This window comes from Neopelma chrysocephalum, unplaced genomic scaffold (assembly GCF_003984885.1).
Source record: "Neopelma chrysocephalum unplaced genomic scaffold, ASM398488v2 Primary Assembly neopelma1_60, whole genome shotgun sequence".
NCBI classification, from domain to species: Eukaryota; Metazoa; Chordata; class Aves; order Passeriformes; family Pipridae; genus Neopelma; species Neopelma chrysocephalum.
Window position 1 is genome coordinate 12,132,459 of NW_020897715.1, and position 22,551 is coordinate 12,155,009.

At 39.4% G+C, this 22,551-nt stretch overlaps 1 protein-coding gene across 13 annotated transcripts in view; it reads right to left on the reverse strand.

The window, feature by feature from the left end:
• Positions 1–22,551, reverse strand: part of ZBTB20 (zinc finger and BTB domain containing 20) — a 503,503-nt gene that overhangs the window by 219,354 nt on the left and 261,598 nt on the right. The window contains exon 1 of one of the 13 annotated variants that reach the window (XM_027681159.1): positions 12,720–14,072. The exons of the other annotated variants lie outside the window; for them this stretch is intronic. The gene's annotated coding sequence lies outside the window, so the exon portion shown is untranslated. Of the gene's footprint in view, positions 1–12,719; positions 14,073–22,551 lie in introns of those variants that run through there. 13 annotated transcript variants of the gene reach the window in all.

Below are 22,551 nucleotides of genomic sequence, written 5' to 3' on the forward strand. Positions count from 1 at the left end.
AAAGCAGGGAAGAAGACAGCCTGTCGAGACCTAAGCATAAATTCAGAAAGAATCTCTACATTTTATTGAGGCTACAGTCTACTAATGAATTGTTTCCTCACCACTCCCAAAATATTAAGTTATAGTTGCTCTCATTTTTAACTGTTTTCCCTGGGACTGTTTTCCACGTCAGACTGTAATCACCATTTTGGGGTAGCTCTACAGCCACCCTGCATTTACCTGCCTTCTCTGATCCCAGCATACCTTCATTGCTACGATCTCAAGTCAGTTTGTGAACTTGAAAGAAACTGTGTTTATCTTGGGTATCTTGCTTGGCAATGCAGACTGCTGTTGGGTAAGCAGTTAATCTTAACCTTGTTTTGCACTTTATGGTTGAAAGGGAGAAGTACAGCAAACAAGACTAGGCTAGTGTTAAGTGGGAAACAATGATCCTTAACCAATGTTTGGAGCAGGATGTAAAACCAGGAACTCCATGAATTCCATCAGTCTTTGGTGGAGAAAAATTAAGGAGGCAAATTTTCAGCAGCCAGGTGGGCTACACTGAGCATCACTTGTTCGCTTCTGAAAGAACAGCAGGTCTGGCCTAACACTAGGTCTGAATAAATGAGAAGTGGACAAGAACAATATTGGTTATATGTGAGCAGTAGGGTTGCTTTAAAGAAATTGAGAACCATGTCTCTAGGAAACACTGCTAGACCTATAGTCACAAATTAGGGAAAGCAACTGAGAGAAATGAGTAAGCAGAATGGAGCAGTAACAGAAGTGGAAAAGGCATGGTGATGGAAATGCAGGATGTAAGTTGGGTACTGTATTCTATTGCTGGATGAGAAAAAGCAAAAGCCAAACAAGTCCATATATTCATGTCAGATATTAGCTGCATTGCTTAATGAACTTCTGTGACATGCTCAAATACTATGAGTGCAGAATGATAATCTATAAAATAGAATTGAAAACTATTTCAGGCCTGGGTTTTTCTTCCTTGCATTTTACTGTTCTTTAGATTGAATTTCTTTTTTTCTGTGTGAATTTATGCTGCAAGGTTGGGACCGACTGATGTGTATGCATCTTGCTTGTACAAAGAAATCTAAACTATTGCTCATGCAAAAGTCTGGATGCAACTCAAGAGTTCAGAAGGAAACACTTATCCATGGAATTGAAATGAATAAATCAACAGATTTATGGCTCAAACAGTCTACCCAAGTAGCAGTTTTACCTCCTTAGTAATGTAAGCTGCAGAATTTCACTGGGTTGTGTCTGCATTCAATCCATAAGGCAAGAACTTCTTCAAATTGTGAAAACAGAAGAAAAAAATAGACAAGAGAGAGATCAAGGAAATAAGAGCTTGACCTGTCATGGGAAAATAACTGTCAGTTAAGAAGAAGCAATGAAGAGAGAGTAACACTTGAAAGAATAGGTACCTCCACACTGAGTGGAGGTACTTGCAAAAGATCTAATAAATCTGTAAATCAAATACAGAGAAGACAGCACTAGGACAGCAAGGGAGTAAGGAAAAATAAAGATGGATTCCTTTTATGCCTAAAAATGACCAAGGACATAGTAATTATAATACATACTTTTTAGGTGAGCATGTCTGAAGTATCATGCTTGAATTTTGACCCCTTGCTTGATATAAAACTAAGTTTCAAAAAGAGAAAAAGGAAAAATGAAGTTGGCCTCCAGAAGGGATGCTGAAAGAAGTGCTGCTTCCTTTATTTGTCCATGAAGGTTTTTTGCCACTCGTGCTAGAACAGCGTGAAGGACAATTATTTCAAGTGTAATGAAATGAGTGCCCTAATGTGAACACTTCCCAACAGGAGATCCATAACGCCTTGACAAACTGTAATGCCAGAACACTCTGCCATCACTGCTCTGTCCGGATACTGCCCTCAAATATTTGAGACATTCCTGGAATTAATAAATAAGTGCTGATTTGGCCTGGCTGGTTGCTGCCTGGTATCCCTGGCTGGCACTGCCTTACAATGGATGGCATTGTTAAGTTGCAGCAATTCTTTTGCTTTTCTTCTTAAATTTCCAGTGCCAGCAAGAGGAAGACTGATTAATTTCAACTAATGTGACTCTTGAAGCAAAGATATGACTCATTTTATGGGAGCTTTTGTTGGATGCTTAGTCTATCAAACCATGCATACTTTAGATTATTTGGCTCTGTAGATGATATGATCAGGCAGACACAACCATTATTTTTGTACTGAAAAGCTGGACATGACAAAAGTTATAGTGCAGCCTCACCTAAAGTCCATGACCAAGCCTTTCTGTGCTCTCTGGAAAGAGCTGCATAGTACAATATGTTTAACTTCTCAGAAAATGACAAAAAGCAAGTAAAAAGGACAAAAATGTTTGTCAGTCCCAAGTCAGCAAAGCTGTAGTACTCAGAATTTGCTTTATGCAATATACATAAATGTCAGGTCACAATGCAAAACCTGGAAAAGGAAAAGGGAGTATTTTCTCCTGTTATGCTTTCGTGCCATGAAGCAGCCCATAACACATCACTTAACTTTGGGCTCCTTTCTGGACTAAATAGAATAATGTATTTCAAACCTTTCTTTAATGAATAAAAACTAAATGTAATACTACAGATATTGTCTCTACTTTTTAAAGCTCACTGATACAGAGTGAAGTTTCAGGGAAAGTGCATCAGAATGCCTTTGGAAAACACTAGTTTAGGATCATAATGTTTGCTTTTCTATCTGTGTATTTCTGCAACTAGCTTTCATTTGCAAAAATGCTTCTAAATGTTACTTAGTCAAGACACAATGGCTGAAATGGGAAAACAGTGGCACAGGGTTGCTGTGATCTACTCAAGGCCACAGAAGGAAAACATTGTCAGAGACAACACTGTTAGAAACCAGGATTAGCAGAAAACTTTCTTATATCTGAAACATGCTTTCATTATCATAGAAATAACTGCTCAGATCACCCACACTTCTTTAAGACAAATGCAGTCCTGATCCTATTATTTAAAAGTATCTGGAAAGAGCAAGTTTGCAAAGTGGATATATGTAACATGCATGGTCCTTTTACAGGGAAGACAGAAGGACTGCTATGGGTATTCCAATTACCTTCAAGCCTTCACTACCAAGTCATTTGAATTGAAACTGCTAAATGTAGAGCTTCCTTTGGGTGCATGTAGGTACACCTGAATACTTTCATGTATTTATACATAAACTATATATATAATACATCTACATATACAATATAAAGTGACTAACGAACAATTCATTGGCATGGTAGCAGCACTGCACACTTGGGACTTGCAAACAACTAGAAAGCATGGAAGCAGTGCTCCTGCTGTCTGGGCAGGAAGAATAGCAATTATATGCCCTCCTCTCACATCAATATCTTAACAGTCCCACTAGCAGTCTAGTCCCATATAGTGCTCAGAGGAACCCATATAGGGTTTCTTTGAGAGAACTATTCTTTCCCATCTCCTGGCGAGACAGTTACGTTGGCCCTATCAAAGAGTTCAAGCAGGAATGATGGGTGTGTAGGTAAGAGGAACTGTACTACGACCTGAAGCTGAACCAAGAGGCTCTGGGTTCTTGATTCATATGTTTGTGGGATTTGCTACCATGTCATAGGAGAATTTTGTGTTTCCAGTTACCTATTTATTAGAAAAGGAATGAAAATAATTACCCATAGTACTTGGGAGACTCAAAGTCTTGATAGGTGTACATGTACATTCGTGTCATGCATAAAGTCTCCTGAATGACACGGAGATATATGAGGGCATATGCTCCACTTAGCCCTGTCCTCCCTCTCCAATGGAGATCAAGAGCATTCATCTACAAGAAAAGGTATAAAACCAAAGCAAGCCTCCTGTCATACCTTCCCAGAATATTCTCCTTCCCTTCAGTGATTTAGCTGAGATACCAAGTCATTTGGAAATAAAGGGTAACAAAAAAAATTTAAACAGTCTGGAAATAGGGAAGATTTCCCTGCATTAACACTTATGCTGTGTTAAGCCTGATCACTGTCTGAGTTAAAAGTCCATTTCAATCAATCAATATCGGCTCAGGGAAAACCCAACTGGAAAGCTCAAATTAGAAATGAAGAAGATCGGCTATCATTTTTTTGAACACATCCAAGCGTGGCAATATTGGATAGTGTTCAACTCACTTATTGTAGCCATCTGTAAAGTCTGCATTTAGCCAGGTACCCTTGCTAACCACTGGATAGAGACAGGCACCTATAAAGAGGAATCTGTCCTATCATAACAGGACTATCAAAAGAGGGGATTAATTCACACTCTGGAAGGGCTCATTTATCTTAACTTGTTTTAGAGAAAAATCTAAAATCCTGACTTTCAGGTTTCCAAAGTTAAGCAGGAAGGATTTTTACCCTTTGACTCTGCCATCTCACAAAATAGTGGTGAGTTAGACCCAAATGCTGGATTTCTGAACTTCAGAGCTTGGAGGAAGTTTAAATCCCAACTCACACCAAACTTGTCAGACTTTTCCTGTATGCACATGCTCCTCTTTTCCTGCAGGGGAGGTGTGTGTTGAGGGAATTCCTCTGCTGTAAACTGGTACTCTTTTTTTCCTTCTCATCTGATGACGGTCTCAGTATACAGATGAGAAGACCGAAACATTTGGGATCCCTTCCTCTGTATCTACAGAAAGGATTTATGTATGAATCCCATTAATATTAGCAGAAGTATTGTGAAGAAATCTGCACTAAGAAGAGAACATGACCCTAAGTTTAAAAAAAAGTCAAAGTTCAGACATCCAGGGATCCCTGTCACAAAGATAAACAAAGTAGTAAGGAATGCAGCACAATTTATTTGCTGAACAACAGGACATCTAGCCTGATAAACTCAAGTTGCCTTGATTCAGAAGCAGAAACTATAACAAGTTAAACATTTGCAAGGTGGTTTCGCTTTCTTTTATCATTTGTTTGGATATTCAAAAAAAAGAAACTGGAATAATGGACAGATGTTCACATAGAAGGGAAAGCAACCCAATTCCCTTCATTGTTTTAAATACAACAGAGAGTAATGCTATTCCCATTAGAAGAAATGGATCATGAAGCTACTCTTCAGTTTGTCCAATCTCTGCTGCACTCAAAAGAAAGGTACAGAGAGGATCCCTAAGCATACTTTCCTGTTTTTCTCATTCCACCTGGAAAAGAAGGACGAGCCTGTGCACAAGTTACTCCCAGTACATCCAAAGGCACTGCCTGTGGGGTTCTGCAGTGAATTGTCTGCCTACAGGGAAACCTTAGGAAAAGCTTTTAGCAGATTCCTGCAAGAAGAATTAAATAGTTCTTCAGAGAACAGATGGAAGGAGAAAAAAATATTTTTCCATACCCAGCACCTGCTCCAGCTTCATATAACTGGATGATTATAGCATTCCTGTCTTAAATCATTTTCAAAAGGGGACCAAGTTTAAACTTTACAAACCTCAAACCCTAATTTAACCAAATAAAATACCACTCAACCCCACTGAATGCTTTATATGAATTTTAAATAAAGGAGGTAAGTTCTCGAGTGAAGCATCATATTTATTTTGACTTTAGACCTAGCTCAAATCCTGCAACTCTGTGGATAAGAAAGAAAGAAAAATAAGAGTATTTTAAGTGCACTTGCCAGATTCCAAACTGGGTAAATACAATTTGCTCATTTCAGTCCATTTTGCAGTTTCAACAGTCTAACTTCTCCCTCTCTATTTTAGGTTAGTAATGCACTTGTTTCTTATTCCAAAAGGAGGTCCTGTTTTTTTGAAGTAGATTACAAGATTCCTGTGCAGTTTCTTTAAAAATTTAAAACACTGATTATGAAAACATGCACTCATATTCTTAGCTTACAGCTGGTTAGCTATTCCCCTGAATTTTTAGTCCTACAGGACTAGTCACACACTTCAATAGTAAGCAGTTATAAGTATTCACAAGAGTTTATAAGTTCCATCAGAATTTTTTCAGGTAAACAAACCTACCAAAATTCAAAATACTAATACCAGAGTTTATACTACTACTCTGAAAATATAACAAATATATAACATAAAATGCATATGTAAGGTAAATATTGCAATATTTACAAATGCAGTTCCCAGCAGAACCGAGATATCCCAAAACCAGTGACATTCTCAAATTCCAGAAGAAACAAATCTTTCTGAGCCATTATATATTGCAAATTGCAGTACACATCATGTAATTTTTATAATTCTTATTGGTACCTTTTCATGTTGTTACTACTTTTTACATCAAAAAAGTACTATTGATCAGAACATCTATTTTATATTATATCCTTTTTAAACAAGAACACAGATTGTTTTCAATAGTACTCAGCTCAGAGGTACCTGCATATGCAGCCCAGACCGGGGCATACAGGTGTTACTAAAAGCATTCCCATTTAGATAAATGGGGTTTGCTGTAGGCTTATTGGGAAAGCTGTAACAATAATTGCACTGAAGCCAATGAAAGTTCTGGGTGTGCCATTAGATGAGAAAGAAATAGGTCCACATGGGCTTGTACAAATTAGAAATAGTCTAAACAGGCTGCAAATCGCCAGTTGATACCTTAATTTGGATTTTTAAACTAGAAATTCCTTCATCTGCTTTTCATATAGCAACATCTTTGTTTTGTCCTGCCTTTCAGTCAGAAATCTGCTCACATACACGGTCAAGACCAGGAACATAAAAATTCAGCATTAAAACCTGAAGCACTACTTGCTTCTTTCTTGGGCAAAATTCCCTCTGAGATCTATAAGAGAGTACGGGCTAAAAAAAGCTGCTGAGAATTTATCTTACTCGAATAACAGATGACATATTATGACATGGTCCTGTGACAGTCCGCCCAAACTGGAAGAACTGACATACAAAAAGATTTCTTCCATGACCTGCCAAATGCACTTTGACCTCATTTTAGTAATTTCCTTAGGTCTTTTGCTGGAATTCAAAACAGTTCTAAAGTCCATTGTCACAAATGCAGCCACCTTACAGTGCTTCACTTTTAAATCTCAGGAAGACATCCATGTACCTAAACTGTTCTCCTAACTCTGCCAAGTACTTTGTCCAGTAAAATGATACAAAAGGCCTGATTGACAGGCTAGGCACTGCATTTTACTGCTGAAATTATGTATTTCTAAACATCCATAAGTAATATTAAGACTAACTTAAAACCAGTGCACATTACTTATTTCATTTTCTTTAAGAAAAGATATAGTTCACAGAAATTACTGTATGTCCTAACAAGCTCTTAAAGTAGGCATTCTCTCCAAAGTTACACAGTAAGAATGTCACAATATTTTGTTGATGTGTATGTTGCACTTTACATTAGATGTTACACAAAGAGTCCAGGCTAGAAAACATTTGTGTGGATAGTGGATCACAAAAAAAAAATTACAAAAGCAACAGAAAATCATATGTAAAACAAATAATTAATCTGCTACTGGATTAATGGATTAAGTGCAGTTCTGGAGATGAGAATGATGTCTAATCTGCAAAGGGAAAAGGCCTGAAGTAAACAGAAAATTTCTACATGCATCTTATTTCTCTGTATCAGAGTGATCTATTAGACTATGGAGAAGAATTTCTGGGAACAAAGTATCTCTACATTGTGAAGAAAATTCTCTAGAAAAAGATAATAGGGTTTCCACTATTTTTCTCTTTGTACCTTTCCTGTACACAGTTAAAAACAAGCCTACCAGGACCTGGAAGCTGTGCTACCTGAAGAAAAATTCCATGCAGAAAAAAAAAATCATAGAATTATTTAAATTGGAAAAGACTTTAAAATCATTGAGTTCAACCATTAACCCAGCACTGCGAAGCCCATCACTAAACCATGCCCCCAAGTGTCACATACACGTCTTTTAAATACATCCAGGGACGGTAACTCCATCACTTCCCTGGGCAGCCTGTTCCAGAGCTTGACAGCCCTTTCAGTGAAGAAATTTTTCCTAATATCCAATCTAAACCTCCCTTAGTGCAACTTGAGGCCATTTCTTTCCTACTGCTTGTTACCTGGGAGGAGAGGCTGACCCCCATCTTGCCATAACCTCCTTTCAGGCTATTGTAGAGAGTGATAAATTCTCTCCTGAGCCTCCTTTTCTCCAGGCTAAACACCCCCAGCTCCCTCAGCCACTCCTCCTAAGACTTATGCTCCAGACCCTTCACCATCTCCACTGACCTTCTCTGGAGACCCTCCAGCACCTCAAAGTTTTTGTTGTATTGAGAGGCCCAAAACTGAACACAGGATTTGAGGTGCAGCCTCACCAATGCCGAGTATAGGGAGAGAATCGCTTCCCTGGTCCTGCTGGCCATGCTATTGCTGACACAAGCCAGGAAGCTGTTGGCATTCTTGGCCACTTGGGCACACTGCTGGCTCATATTCAGCTGCTGTCAACCAGCACCCCCCCATGTCCTTTTATGCCAGGCAGTTTTCCAGCCACCCCCAGCCTGTAGCACTGCATGGGGTTGTTGTGACCCAAGCCCACAACTTGGGCTTGTTGAACCTCATACAATTGGCCTCAGCCCACTGATCCAGCCTGTCCAGCTCCTTCTGTAGAGCCTTTTTGCCTTCTTACCTTCCAGATCAACTCGGTGTTGTCTGCAAACTGACTGAGGGCACACTTGATTGTCAATGAAGATAAACAGGGCTGGACCCAATATTGAGCCCTGGGGAATCCCACCAGTGACTGATCACCAGCTGGATGTAACTCCATTCCCTCCCACTCTCTGGGACAGGCAATCCAGACAGTTTTTTATCCAGTGAACAGTGCACCTGTCCAGGTCAGGACAGTCTCTCCAGGAAAATGCTGTAGGAAACGGTGTAAAAGGCTAAATTTACTAAAGTCCAGGTAAACAATGTCCATAGCCCTTCCCTCATCCACTAGGCGGGTCACCCTGTCATAGAAAGCGATCAGGTTGGTCGAGCAGGACCTGCCTTTCCTAAACCCATGTTGGTTGGGCCTGATACCCCAAATGTCCTGCATGTGCCATGTGATGGTACTCAAGATGATTTGGTTCCATCCATAACCTTCCCCTGCTCTGAGGTCAGACTGACAGACCTGTAGTTTCCTGGATTCTCCTTCCAGCCCTTCCTCTAGGTGGGCATCACACTGGCCAATCTCCAGTCAACTGGGATCTCCCATCTCAGGGGAGATCAGCCAGGACTGCTGATACATGATGAAAAGTGGCTCGGTGAGCACTTCAGCCAGTACACCCACTCAGTACACTTGGGTGGATTTCATCTGGCCCACAGACGTATGTGTGTCTAAGTGGTGTAGCAGCTCTCTAACGACATTTCTCCTTGGATTATGAGAGCTCCATTCTGCTCACCATCCCTGTCTTCCAGCTCAGTGGGCTGGGTATCCGAGGAACAAATGGTCTTACCATTAAAGACTAAGGCAAAGCTCTAACACTGCACACAGTCAGTCAAACAAGGATTCTTTGCTCCCATGGAATCAGCATCCTTTCTGACATAATCTAGAAACCTGAATCACTGTTTGCTGTTACCTTACACCCATTTATATGTGCAGCTGTCATCTGTGTGCTCAGTAGACAGGGCAATGAGAATAGACCTGAAAACTCAATACATACAATATAAATCTATTAATCCTATCCTCAAATCAGTGCCAGACTCATGAATCGGTGTACCACCTTCTGAAAATACAAGCACTCCTGAGAGAAATACCACCTTTCTTTGGAAATCCCAATGTTATAAAAACGACCTTACAATAAAAAGCTCACAGCCCTTTTCAGGGCAGTACTATTCTGACCTCCTCCTTTACATAAGCAGAAACAGTGCTGGGGGGGCTGTCACAAGTACTACCTCACATCAGACTCTATCAAGTAACAAGAAATATAATAAGGACCTTGTGAATGTTCCCCAGCAAATAAAAAGAAGACATAGCCAGTGAACCCCTGCTCTCCTGAACCCTAGGTTTCATGCTTAGTCTGAAAATTCCATTGCAACCTCTGGATAAATACAGGATCTGAATGATGATGATTGTGAATGCTGATCTTGTGGAAGTAACTACTACTGACTTTTGAGATCCTTAACATCATATCTGGAGCAAAACAGTCAAGAGTTTCGTTCTACATGTTGCCCGATTAGTGAGCAACACCAGGAGTTCTCATCGTGTCCATCAGCTGCACTCATGAGCCACAGAAGGAAAAAACCTCCAGCAACAGTCAGAAGCCCGCAGAGCATAAGCAAAACCTGTGTTTTGGAAAAGTAGGCCTCACTGAATCTGGAAAGCATTACCATATCTTGCTTTCCTGTGTAGGAAGCTCTTCACCTCCATTTTAAGCAAGACACAGCAAACAAAAGTCTATTTTGTCTCCTCTAACATGGCAGCATGTGACAGTCCGAGTGTTTGCTTGTCTCTCCTCAGAGTAGGCGCTGCAGATTAGACATGCCTATAAGGGAGAAGAGTGGCTGAGAAACGATTTGGGGGTGACCAACAGAAGATGTGAGTTTGCTCATGCACCACGTCACCCCCTTGGTCTGATGAAAGCCTCCACACCTCCCCTCCCTCCCCTCTCCTTTAATCTCTGCATGCTGCTATGCGGAAGGTGCCAACTCGAGAACAGACAGTTCTGAAAAGAAGGCAATTAAAAAAAAAAAAGCACACTACTTTAGAAATTTAAACAACAAGCCCTGTGATCAAAATAATTCATAAAGGGAAGGATTTTATGAAGTCATTTCACGAGCACACAATGCCTTTTTTTTTTGCTTTGTTTTTTAAATAAATCCGTCAGTACACATGCCAAGGCAACACATCTGAATACAATATCAGTAGACACACCCTGAATCCCTGTGCCTGTGCTCTCCCAAGTTACAGCAAAAGCTGAAAGTTGGGCTTTTTGCCTGAATTTTAACAATTATCAATTTATTTCTTTTTATTCGGGTGCGTTACTTAAAACCTCTTTCTTCCCTTCGCTCTTTCTCCTCTTTTATGAGCTCTTCTTTTTCTCCTCCCTTCACAAAAAAAAAATCTGAAAAATGGATTTTTCTCTTACTGACGGTGTGTTTCTTTAAAAAAAAACACCTAAAGAGATCTAACTTCTAATGAATCCCTCTGGCATAAGGAAGCCTGTTCTAATCTCTCTTTATAGGGCTTGAGTGATAGTTTTGCTCAACCAGTATTGACAGGGCCGTCCTGTTTCTCAGGCTTTCATTTTCCCTGAGTTGGAAAAAGGATACAGTGCATTTTCACATTCTCCAAGTCTGCAGTTGTTTTTATATAAGAAGCAATTTGCTTGGGTCACATCAGGTCAAATGGGAAGCCTGCCCAGCTCTTGGTTTTAAAGGAAAAACATACAGAAAGACACAAAAACACAGCAGTTTCCTTCATTAAATTCCACTCTACCTGCCATGGGCTTGCAGCCACAATGGAATTTCCCACCCTGGCTGACCATAGCTAAACTTCTCATTTTTTTCCCTTTCAATAAAAAGTCTTATTAGTTTTCTTTCAAGTGAACTTTGAGGTAAGGGTTATTAAAGTCAAAGCAATTGTCCATTTTAATAAATAAATAAATTAATAAAGGCCTTCACAGGACTGGGGCCAAATGCCGAAGTCTTTATTGAAGCCCAGATTCTGATCTTTGTTACAATGCTGTAAGTCAAAAGCAACTCTTCTAAAGTTGTTGGAGTTGTGCCTGGGTAAAAGATCAGGATCTTGCCTCAGTTTTTAACTCATTTCTCACTCAGAGAAAACCTCAGCTGACTTCAGTATGAGTTTGCCTGAGTTAAGACTGCCTGTGAAGCACAGCATGAAGCCTGTCTCTGCAATGTGTTAGGCATTCTGCTGAGCTCTTCCAAACTCGCAGTGGCTTCAACACTTAAAAGGAATGGCACCCAAATAACTGCCTTTCTTATTACTTAGTAATTGTAAAAGTTACCAGAACTAGGAAAACTTACTCCCAAGGAAAAGGAAAGCAGCCATAATCCCTTCACAGCCTCCCAAACAATCAGTGAAACCTGAGGTGAAATTCTACCCTGAACTGCAGGAAGAAGATGCTGAGGAGGTGACTCAGTGTGAACACTTTTAAGAACAATAGATCACGAAGATGCTTCACTGATTTCAATATAGCCCTTAGGAGAACCATAGCTGCTTGCTTTGTTTTGATTATGATTTAATTGCACACACAGGCAATGGGGGAAAAAGAGAGAGAAAAAAAAAGATACATCCTGAACCAGAGGTGAGACTGTTTCTTCTAAGATGCTAAAAAGGTGTCTAATTAAAATTTGAATCCATTTAACTATCAAAGCATTTGTACCTGGCCTCTCTCTGCTGAGCACCCAGTTCTTCTCACTGCTTTGCTACTAGTTTGCATTTAACTGCAAATGCTATAATTAAGTTTACAGAACAGTTTGCATTCAGACTGTTTGCCCATAACTTTCTGCAAAGCTCTCCTTTTGGGCTGAAAGACTGGCCTCAAATGATGCAAACTGTAAGGCAGATTGGGGGCAGGTGGAACGGAAGAAGTGGAGGATCTGCTCAGCCTTGACAGGCCACCACAAGTGGGTGGCCCCCTCCCTTTCTCACAGTTTTCTCCACTCCAAAAAGCCATTCAGACTTTTTTTTTTCCTTACAATAAATTAAAAAAAAAAAAAGGAAGATGAAGAAAAAAAAGAACAGTTGGCTCAGTGCCCCTGTATCCTCTGTTTTCCAGACACTCATGTGTGAAACAATGGCAGTTTTGCCTGAATCAGGGCTGAGGATTGCTGAACTTGGCCTTTGAATGATTTTTTGGACTTACTATCGTGACTTTCATCCAGACATCACAAAGGAGTTTGCACTATTTATCACACCGGGCAGACTTTTGAAGCAGTTTGAGCCATATGAGAGCAGAGTCACTTCTTCCCTTGCAGTCTCCTTCCCCTGGCAGCCTAAGAAACAAATGAGTTTTTAAAAATTTCATATACCCTCTTCAATTTCAAAGGCTGGCTAGTAAGATACTGCAAAGTTCTCTATTTTGTTTTCCTACGGTCAGATGGTTCTTTTCTTTTTCTTTTCTCCCTGCTCTCTCTGGTTTTTCTAGTTGATTCATCTATTATCCCTCTTTATGTAATTAAATTTCTCTACTCAGTGTGTCATTATGCTCAGGCTGTATTGTGCTCTGTCACCTCCAATTCCTTTCCTTCAGAAACTCCACATCCCAATTCCTCTTTAAAGTTGCTTGCTGAAGCATTTGTCCTTTCAGCATCCCCATACGTTTATAAACTGGAGATTAGTTCACTTTGTCTCACTTCCAAAGCCATTTGCTGCTTGAGACCATTTCATGAGCTTGTCTATTCATGTGGATAAACAAAAAAAAATCAACTATAATATGAATAAGGAAGAAGAAACAGCAGTTCCATGGAACAAACACCAGTGAGGGTGAAATTAGTAACAGTCACAGTTTTCACCAGTGTTGCCCCGCCTAAACTATTTTACTTCGGCAGATCTTTATACAGTAGGATTTCACAAGTTAAAAGGATGATATACTTTTTTAGTAGAACCAAGTGATGCACCATAACGTTTAGCTCATGATTCCAGCATTTCTATACTGAAGAGTCCCTAAATCCACAAAGTTCTGTCTAGATGATTAATCTGAATATTCTGCAGTTCCCCAGAGCAGTCCATTATTTCCCACAAAGCCTTTAAAACTTTCTACTAAATTCAGGATTTTGAAGCAATGTCTGGCTAACAGATGTGCTTTTTCTGAAACTTTTAGTTATACCTCAAAACAAGAGCCCTTTCAACTACTTAAATTCAAGTCAATGGCTAAACTCCTATTGATTTAAGAAGATGTACTCAAGTCTTGAAATAGGGAACTGGGCCGAGTGTCAGACACTTTGTATGTAACATCAGAATAAATACAGAAATTCCAGTCTCCAGATGTATTCCTCAAATTGTTTTCATTATTTGCAGTTTAAAAATATGGCAGAAGGGGAAAAAAAAAGAGTGTTCAAATGGTTTACACAAGAAATGATGCCTGAAGTTAAATGTAGCCCAATAAGCTACCATGAGCAGTAGAAGACCTGCAAGATGGTCTCCTTTCCCTTGAGGATGGAGCTTTGAGCACCCTGGTCTAGTGGAATGTGTCCCTGTCCATGACAGGCAAGTTAGAACTAGATGATCTTTAAGGACCCTTTCAACCCAAACCATTCTATGCTTCTGTGGTAAGATGTGACAATTATGGCAGCCTCCACAGCACATTTCCACTCCTCTGAAACGGTCTCACCCAATTTGCAAGACATCACACACCCCATTTCTCTGCTTTAATTGCCATGGACCTGCATTTCTTCTCACAGAGACGCTGAAACCTTCCCAGCTTCAGGGTCTACACTCACAATCTGCAAGACTCAGAGGAAAACTGGATCATCTCTGTGCAATCACAAATGGTACCAAGTGGATAGAGGTGAGAACCAGAACATTTTGCTTATCTGGTGCAAACCTCTACGTAGTAAATGGGTCATCACAGAGCTATTGGAGAAAGAACATGGAGACCAGGTGTACCACTGAAGTCTTACAGAAACATTTGCCAGCAGAGCTTCAGTTCTGGTCAGGGAAACTTAGCAGCCTTAAACACCACAACTGACTAAATAAATGTCTTATAATTTTATAAATGACAGCAGGAATGACTGCAATTATGCTTATTAGCAGATAAAAATGTCTCTAAAGGATTGGATTGGGGGGGGCTTATACAGCAAAACAGGAAACAGGCTCATTGAACACATCTGTGGTGCATGGTTTATCTAAGCCGAAGCCTTGTGAACGTTCATTTTCCATGCCAAGCATGATCAGTATAAGACATGATTATAGTCTATCAGTTCTAGGGGTTATAGCTTGAACCACTATAGAAAACTAGCTTAAAATTATAATCATGTTAAGATATTACATGTATTTTCTTAAAGATCTGCTTAGCAATTTCATATTTTGACTGCTTCAACAATATTCCCAGAATCAAGCCTTTAAAATTGACTACTTCATTCTTTGTGTTGCTTAGGATTTTTCTGAAGGCAGAGTAGAAAAAAAGTTTCAAAGATTTTACAAGTTCTCTATAGCCTGATTGTGCTGCATACAGTTTGATTGAAATTCCACGTAATTTATGATTTTTACAGCCCTCAAGAGTGGTAAGCACAGGAAAGATAAAGTCAGAGATATTAATCAATTGTAACTTAATGATTTGGATATTTAGGATAAGCCCATGGACCCAGAAAGAACACATTTATTTCCATATATCTGGGATTTCAGATTTCTTATTTGCTTAAATTGTAGATAATTTAATAACTAAAGTACCTAATTGATAAAGTAACTGGCAGAGGTAAAAAATCACTAACGATAAGTTAACCACTAACAAACCCAATATTTACCCTTTTAATTCTCTTAGATCAAGAGCAACTAACCTTCCTGCCTTTAAAGCCATGCACCATACATAATCTCTACACAGTTGAAAGCCACAAGACACATTCCACAGACAAAGAAAGATATGAGTTACGGGACCTCCAAAAGCAATTCACAAGTTGGAGATCACAAATTCTCTCCAGGATCCCGCTGTTTTACTGCACAACTGGGTTGAGCTGAGCTTGCAGCTGGGACGCCGAGTGAGTTGCTAATATTGGCCTCCCTGGTCCTCACAGTGAGGGACGGAAATGATTCAGCGGTGCCCTGTGCCAGCTCGGCCCTGCTGTGCATCATACATCATCCCTCCTCAGCCCTGCATTGAACTTAGAGTGCTCACACGCCTGACTACAGCTAAATACTAAAATTTTTTGCTATCACTCTTAGCAGACCTGTAGATTAAAGGTCTGTGGGTCTATACTGCTTGCTGTACTGAAGGGTAGATAAACCTGGACCAGCTTCAAGCAAGCAGAAATAAGCCTCATAGGGGTCTTTAACAGCGGAACTCAATTAGCTGCCTAATAGGAATATTTGAGGATTTTTATAAAAAGCCCAAAAATTCCACTGGAGGGCTAACTTTGTAAGATAGGTGAGGATACCAGGACTTCTAATTCAAATGTTATTGATCACCACTACTAAAATACTTAGATTTTTGTTCACATTTCAAAACCTGTGAAAATCATACTTTTCATTAATTTATTATTATTATAATTATTTTCCCAAAATGTGCAATTCCTGCATCAAAAAGAACTAGCTGGGTACTATGTTTGAGATGCTAAAGCTGTATGAATTCTCTAGAAATATTCAGCATTCACTTGCTCAGAATGGCAAGTTTCAATGAGATTTTCCTTGCTTTAATTGGTTTGAGCTAGCTCTTTGGCATTGTCTTATAAATAATAGAAGCTACACACTGCACTTTTATAACATCATTCATCTAAGGATCTCATAACTTAATTAAGAGGGACACTGTCAGGTTAAAAATCATATATTTTTCATTAAGTAATTTCCTTATCTATGTTACTAATAACATTTTAGGCTATTAAGCTGAAACAAATTCTTAAAATCTAATTTAACATCTACTACTAGCATGTATATATTATATATATACACACAGCTGGTTTACTCTCTGGGATATTAAAACAGATGTCCTGGCTTTACTCTTGTTTCAAGTTGGTTTCATTTACAGATTTTCATGTGTGAACAATGTTCTTCCTTGGGACTGGTATAAACACTCCACAAGAACATTTAAATGCAAACAAAAAGCTGTATTAACATCTAAGAAAATAAAACATATGTTTTTGTTAATATAAGACTTGCAAGGATTCAACAATAAAACTTTAATTTTGGAGAAAACTGCCTAACATTGTGTGGTGGTTATTTTAACTTTTTCGAATGGGAAGGTGACAAGTACTATTTCTGTATTGCTTAATTACAGGAGACCACAAATCTGTTTGCTGTGAGGGAATACATCATTAATAATTTCATTCCACTACATTTGAGCCTTTTCAGATATCCAGAAATGTGCTGTTACTTCACTGAGGCTTAAAGCAGAGGTTTGCTTTTGATGGGAGAAGCTAGCTGTGGGGAAAGTTAGCATAATGAAGCTTCTACCTGTCAGAGTTTAGCTAAACTAAGTTGTTGAAGTCTACATGGCACTTCCGTAACAGGCGGACAGCACCTAAACCACTGCAGGGTCTCTTGGAATCTATATAAATAAAATGTAACATCAAAAACTACAGTACATATTTTTCCAGTCTTCACTTAATGCAGGGGAAAACTAAGACACATGATCAAAGTCACACGGTGAATTGATAATAAAACCAAAATAAAATCCATAGCCTGCACTCACTCCTCACTAAACTACTTAGTTTCTTCCTGACATTTCAATGTATTTTTATGAAGAACAAAAAAAAGCTATTTTTCGCTTGTAGTCTTACTAGCTAATACAGCAAGCAAGATGCGGTTTTGACTTCCAGTAGGTCATTTTGCTTTGAAACAGGGTCCTTCTCTTTTCTCCCTTCCTGAGGTTCAGTGATCAGCAAACAAGTGTTCACTTGCAGATCCAGAGCTCCTGACACACGAGCAAAAAGGAGTTTTACATTTCATTTTGCTTTTTAATGGTCCATTGCTCAGACATCAGTCCCAGGAGACATACTGCCAATTACTAAACTTTTTAAGCAGGTGGGGGCTGAAATGGGAAGCAGGTCACAGAGTCAACAGCAGCGAGTCTGCTCTGTCTACTGTTTAAAAAGAAAACTGCAAGAAGACTGAAAATAATAAATACAAATAATAAAACATACAGCCAAAAGGCCTCTTAAGAACTAGTGAGGAGCTATGGAGGTGTGCTAAAGCCAAGAATGGTGGTACAACCTGATATTCAGAACTAAACACAAAACTTGTGCACAAGAATCCCTTAGATGAGAAACACTAGAGTTCTTCAGCGTTAGATGAGACTGCCTTCAAACTCAGCTGCAAATGCTACATACTCAAGGTTAATCCATTTCACAGCACAGAGACAATATGAAACTAGGCCAAGGACCACCTTCTACCACAGGAAAAATTAAAGAAACATATTATTATTCTGCCCGAAAATGTGTTTTATACAGTAAACGTGTGAGCTTTCATAGGTACCCTTTTGCTGGCTGATTGCAGTAGTGGGAGTTCAATGTATATTTGTTTGCTCACAGTCAACCCTCTGATAAAACTCTCATTATTTCACATTAGCATCATCTTATGTCAGAGTCCTACACCTAAATGAGAGCCATAGTTTTCAAAAAGAGCAGGAAAATGTATCCAGGATGCTACAAAATATGGATCCCTAAAACAGGATAAAATTTTTTCGTTACAGACTTTTCATGTTGCACCTGGATTCAGGATCCAGGACACAACAGCTGAGAACTCATGGCATGGGTCTAAATGGTGGCATTCCTGTGTCAGCTGCCAACCAGAAAATTCCGTCATGGGCTTGGTTAAATCTTTCAAATCATTGGTGTTTTGTTTTCTTAATTGGTAATGCATGGGACTTGAGTGACAGTGCTTTAGTACTATTAAGTCCAATTATCATTATGTACATCTCAGTCAAGCTAGCCAATGACAACTACAGATAGCATAAAGCTTTTCAAAAATGTATTTGTGTCTTTATGTTGGTGTCTTAAAAGTATGAGGTCTGATTATATTCTGGTATTAACGTGTATAATTGTCTCATTAATCAGCACAGACCTTTCTCAACTGTATGTATGCTTCAGCAGTGAATAAATTGTAACCGTGATGGTATTTTTCAAGTAAGACAATTTTTAAATGTCACACACACATATATGTCAGAAGATATCTGCCTTCCTCCCTGACTACTTCTAAGACCAGAATGCTGAATTTAAAAGGTAGCTTGTCTAATATAGCAAAATCGATCCTAAGAGTCAAGCACAGCTATCACCCTCAATGCCCACTTTGCCTGCTTTAAGGCTGTGTTAATGCCCAGAAAGCAAATTTAATCGTGTATTTCTATGCCTAGGGGAGTTTCTCTCAAAATTTAAAAACAAATCTCTTTTAGATCCTTCATGGATCTAAAAATACTGCTGAAGCAAAAGTAAAAAAGAAAAACCCAACACATTCAGACTTAAAGTTCATATTTACTGTAATAATCAAGGAAAAACATCACAGCAAAACACTTGCACCTATTTACAAAGGAATTTAAGACTGACTTTGGGGTCTGATATCCTTTTCTCATGGATAGGCTGAGCACACAGGGAAGATGTTCACAATATAGTACTCTTAAATTACTAAAACAATTAGCCAGAGCAACCATGAGCCAATGGCCTCAACCTTTTCCACATAAAGGCTAAAAAATTCAAGTTGACCATTATCCCAAAATAATCCTGTTAGGCCACCACATGGTGATATTTGTTACGTGTGTCCAGTTCAAAGGTGTTGCAAAACACAGGTAGAGAACTTGGTTTTTCAGAGTTGAGCATTAACAACAAAAACACCTGTTTTTTCAGTGCTGATTACACAGGAAACCAAATGAGTTTCTGTGTTCCAATAGCTGAAAGCAAATATGATTGTATTCCACATCTTTCTCTCCTTTGCCCATTATTTCTTGGGCTCGCACATGCACTGATTCTCCCCCTCAAACATGCACTGTCTCATTTACTTTCTCCCTTGCTCTTGCATTCCTCCAACCTCTCTGTCCATAATCAGCTATCCACCCATGGTTTGACAAGGTGTTCATATTCTCCCCTCTCTCTGTAGCCGTTGCATGAGCCTGCAGCAGGGCTTTCTCCCCCAAGAGCCACCTTCCTGTCAGGTTGTATGGAGCCCAGTAAGGCAGTAGCTGCTGCAGAAATTCCCTGCTCGGAATGGGACACAGTGGTTCATGCAAAGCACTAAAATGCAGTCTTTTGGTCTGTGTTTGACTGAGATCATCATCAGACAATACAGCCACTAATTATAACTTTGCCTTGTCCCTCACCTCTCCCTGAACCAGTTTCCTCTCTTCCCTATGAGGAGAGCTAGAGGCAGTGAAGTACATCCTTTGGGTGTGTAAGGAAAGTCTCCTTCATTAAATGCTATGAAGTGCTTTGATATCCTCAGAAGCGTGGTGTTATTTAAGTGCTAATCACTCTAGTCTTCAGTATGTCCAAAACTATTTCACTTGTTACCAAAAAGCTCCGTTGTCACACATTACATTGCCATTGTACTGAAAAATAATTAACAGCCTACATTTTGGGGTTCATTATTTGAGCTGTCTGCCTGATAGGGGAATTATCCAGAATTCCCAAGTTTTCAACAGAGAAATTAGAAAACATTAAAAAGGTAGGCCAGGGAACAGCTCTATGAAACAACTCATAGAAAGAACGATAAAAGACACCATTCCTTCCAAACACTAAGACAAGGCAGTAGGTAAAAGTCAAGACAACCTGATGTAACAAGCAATCTATATGATAATTTAAAAAGTAATCTTTTAGATGGAGTCCCAAAGATTATGAAACTCAAGTGTTCAGCAAACTATTCTTAAATAGCTAGAAATCCTACAAGTGACGAAGAACAGCACATAGTGCTCAAAACAGGTGTAACATACAGCTATACCATTTTGAACTTCAAACAACATACAAAACGAGATGTATACAAGAGAAACAATCTCTAGCCTTTGGAGCACTAGCAAATGAGGAATTCACTGTCTCCTCTTGATTGTTCAGAACTTCATCAACTCTTTGCCTTTCTGGATGCAACCAACTTATCACTTTGAAGTCTAGCTAATACACTGTTATCCTTTTAAGTCAGAGGGTGAATATACTTGGGTGACCCCAATGAAACCAGGTGTGGCTAAAACTACATCCAAACGGACCTCAGACCTCAGTGCCCACCAGAGTATGACCTGCATCACACTTCCTTATCCTCCAGAGCTCCCAGATTCAGTTAGATAACATGGGGCAAATACTTTGATTACAAAAAAACAATCCCATCAGACCACCCTCCCCCACTAAAAAAACCCCAAACACCAACACAACAAACCCAATACACAAAAAAACCCTAAAGTACCAGTGATACAGAAAATCCAATAAATAAATAAACCAACCACTAAGCTTTCAAATGATACATAAGTAAGCTGAAAATTTGCACAAAATCAAATCTTAAATTGGAAGAGGAGAAAATGTCTTAGAAGGCAGTACAGATATATTAAGAACCTGAACCCCAAGATCAGAATCAGCCTCTGAGGAGCAGCAGTCTGGGAAGGGGCCTCTTTCAGAGACACTTTCCTTACATTCCAAGCTGGGTTTTTTAGTGGGTTTTTTTCCCTTACAGTCTCAAAGCTGTAGAAAGTCATCTTTCTTTTCTTTCCAGCTCCAACTCCTGACTTCCAACACTTCCAGCCAGGCCAGCACCCAGTGCACTCTGCCTCCAGCCACTCTGGAATTTCTCACCCTGGCACCACATGCCCAGCTGTGCTCATGGAAGTGGAAAATCTGACAGCATTGTCAAAGACACAGCTTGGGATAATTGTTCCTCATAGTTCTTCTGTCAGTGAATATTCTCATATTCTTCTCACAGGAAAGCTACCTCTTATATTCCTCTGCTTGCAGCCACAGAATTCCTCTTTGCCATTAAAGCAGCAGTTAAGTATGTTATAATGTGAGAAAAGGTTTAAAAAACTTGTGCAGATTAAAGCTAAAACCTCCATAACTGTATCTGCTTTAATAACTTCTTTGTGCAGCATAAACATGGGAAGAAAAGGAGAAGGAAACCAAAAGGTACCAATGTTTATGTAAAACAGATGGGTGTCCCTCATGCCTGTAAAATCCTTATTTTATAAATACAATATATAGATTGCATTTGTCTTAATGCCAGAAAGAAAAAAATCACTATTACACTACAAACACTTTGGTGTAAATTTGAAACAAAACATAGAAAGAAAAGCTGTGCAGCAGCTCACAGCCAGGCAGATATCTGGAGCCCACACAACAGATCCCAGTACGAGGAACCATTTTCATCACAGATTCACAATTTCCACCTTCAGATCAATCAAACCTTGGTACCTATCTAACTTCTTTGGAAGGCTACTGTTACTGTCGAGCCTGAGCTCCTCTCCACCTCTAGTGCCTTCATGTCAGTGCCCCTGGGAGGCAGAGCATGCTGTTTCCCCAGGGTCCTCTGGGAGAGTGGTGGCAAAGTACGAGACAGCCCAGGGCTTATGTGTTTCAGGCTGGCACACTGTTTGGTTTTCCTCTTAAGTGCATGCAACAAGTTTTGGCATTTTTTTTTTAGAGATGCAGAACTGAAAGAAAGATGCCAACAAAAATCCCGCTCACTCCAGCGGGACAAGGGCTGCACTTTCTAATGTCCTCCACTGATCTTCTACACTTTTCTCATTCCCCTTTCCCTAACCAGTGATGTTGTACCTGATTATTTGCAAGTCATCGCTTTTCTTTTTTTTAAAATGGTAATCAGTGCTTAAACTGTCAAAACCAAAGTCATGACTGGAGGGACTTCACTGCTTCCAACTATTCCTTTTACTACAGGTAAAGTATCATTGTTATTTCAAGGGGAAAGGGGAAACATTCCTACTCTACTCAGAGAACTTGAATGACAGTTCCTCTGACCAATTTTCCACCCTTAGATCTGTGCACACTGCTGTAAAGGCAACCCTTGCTCTGATCTCAACACTTTTAGGTGAAAGCTTATATTAATAAAGCAAATTAAGCTACGCAGTT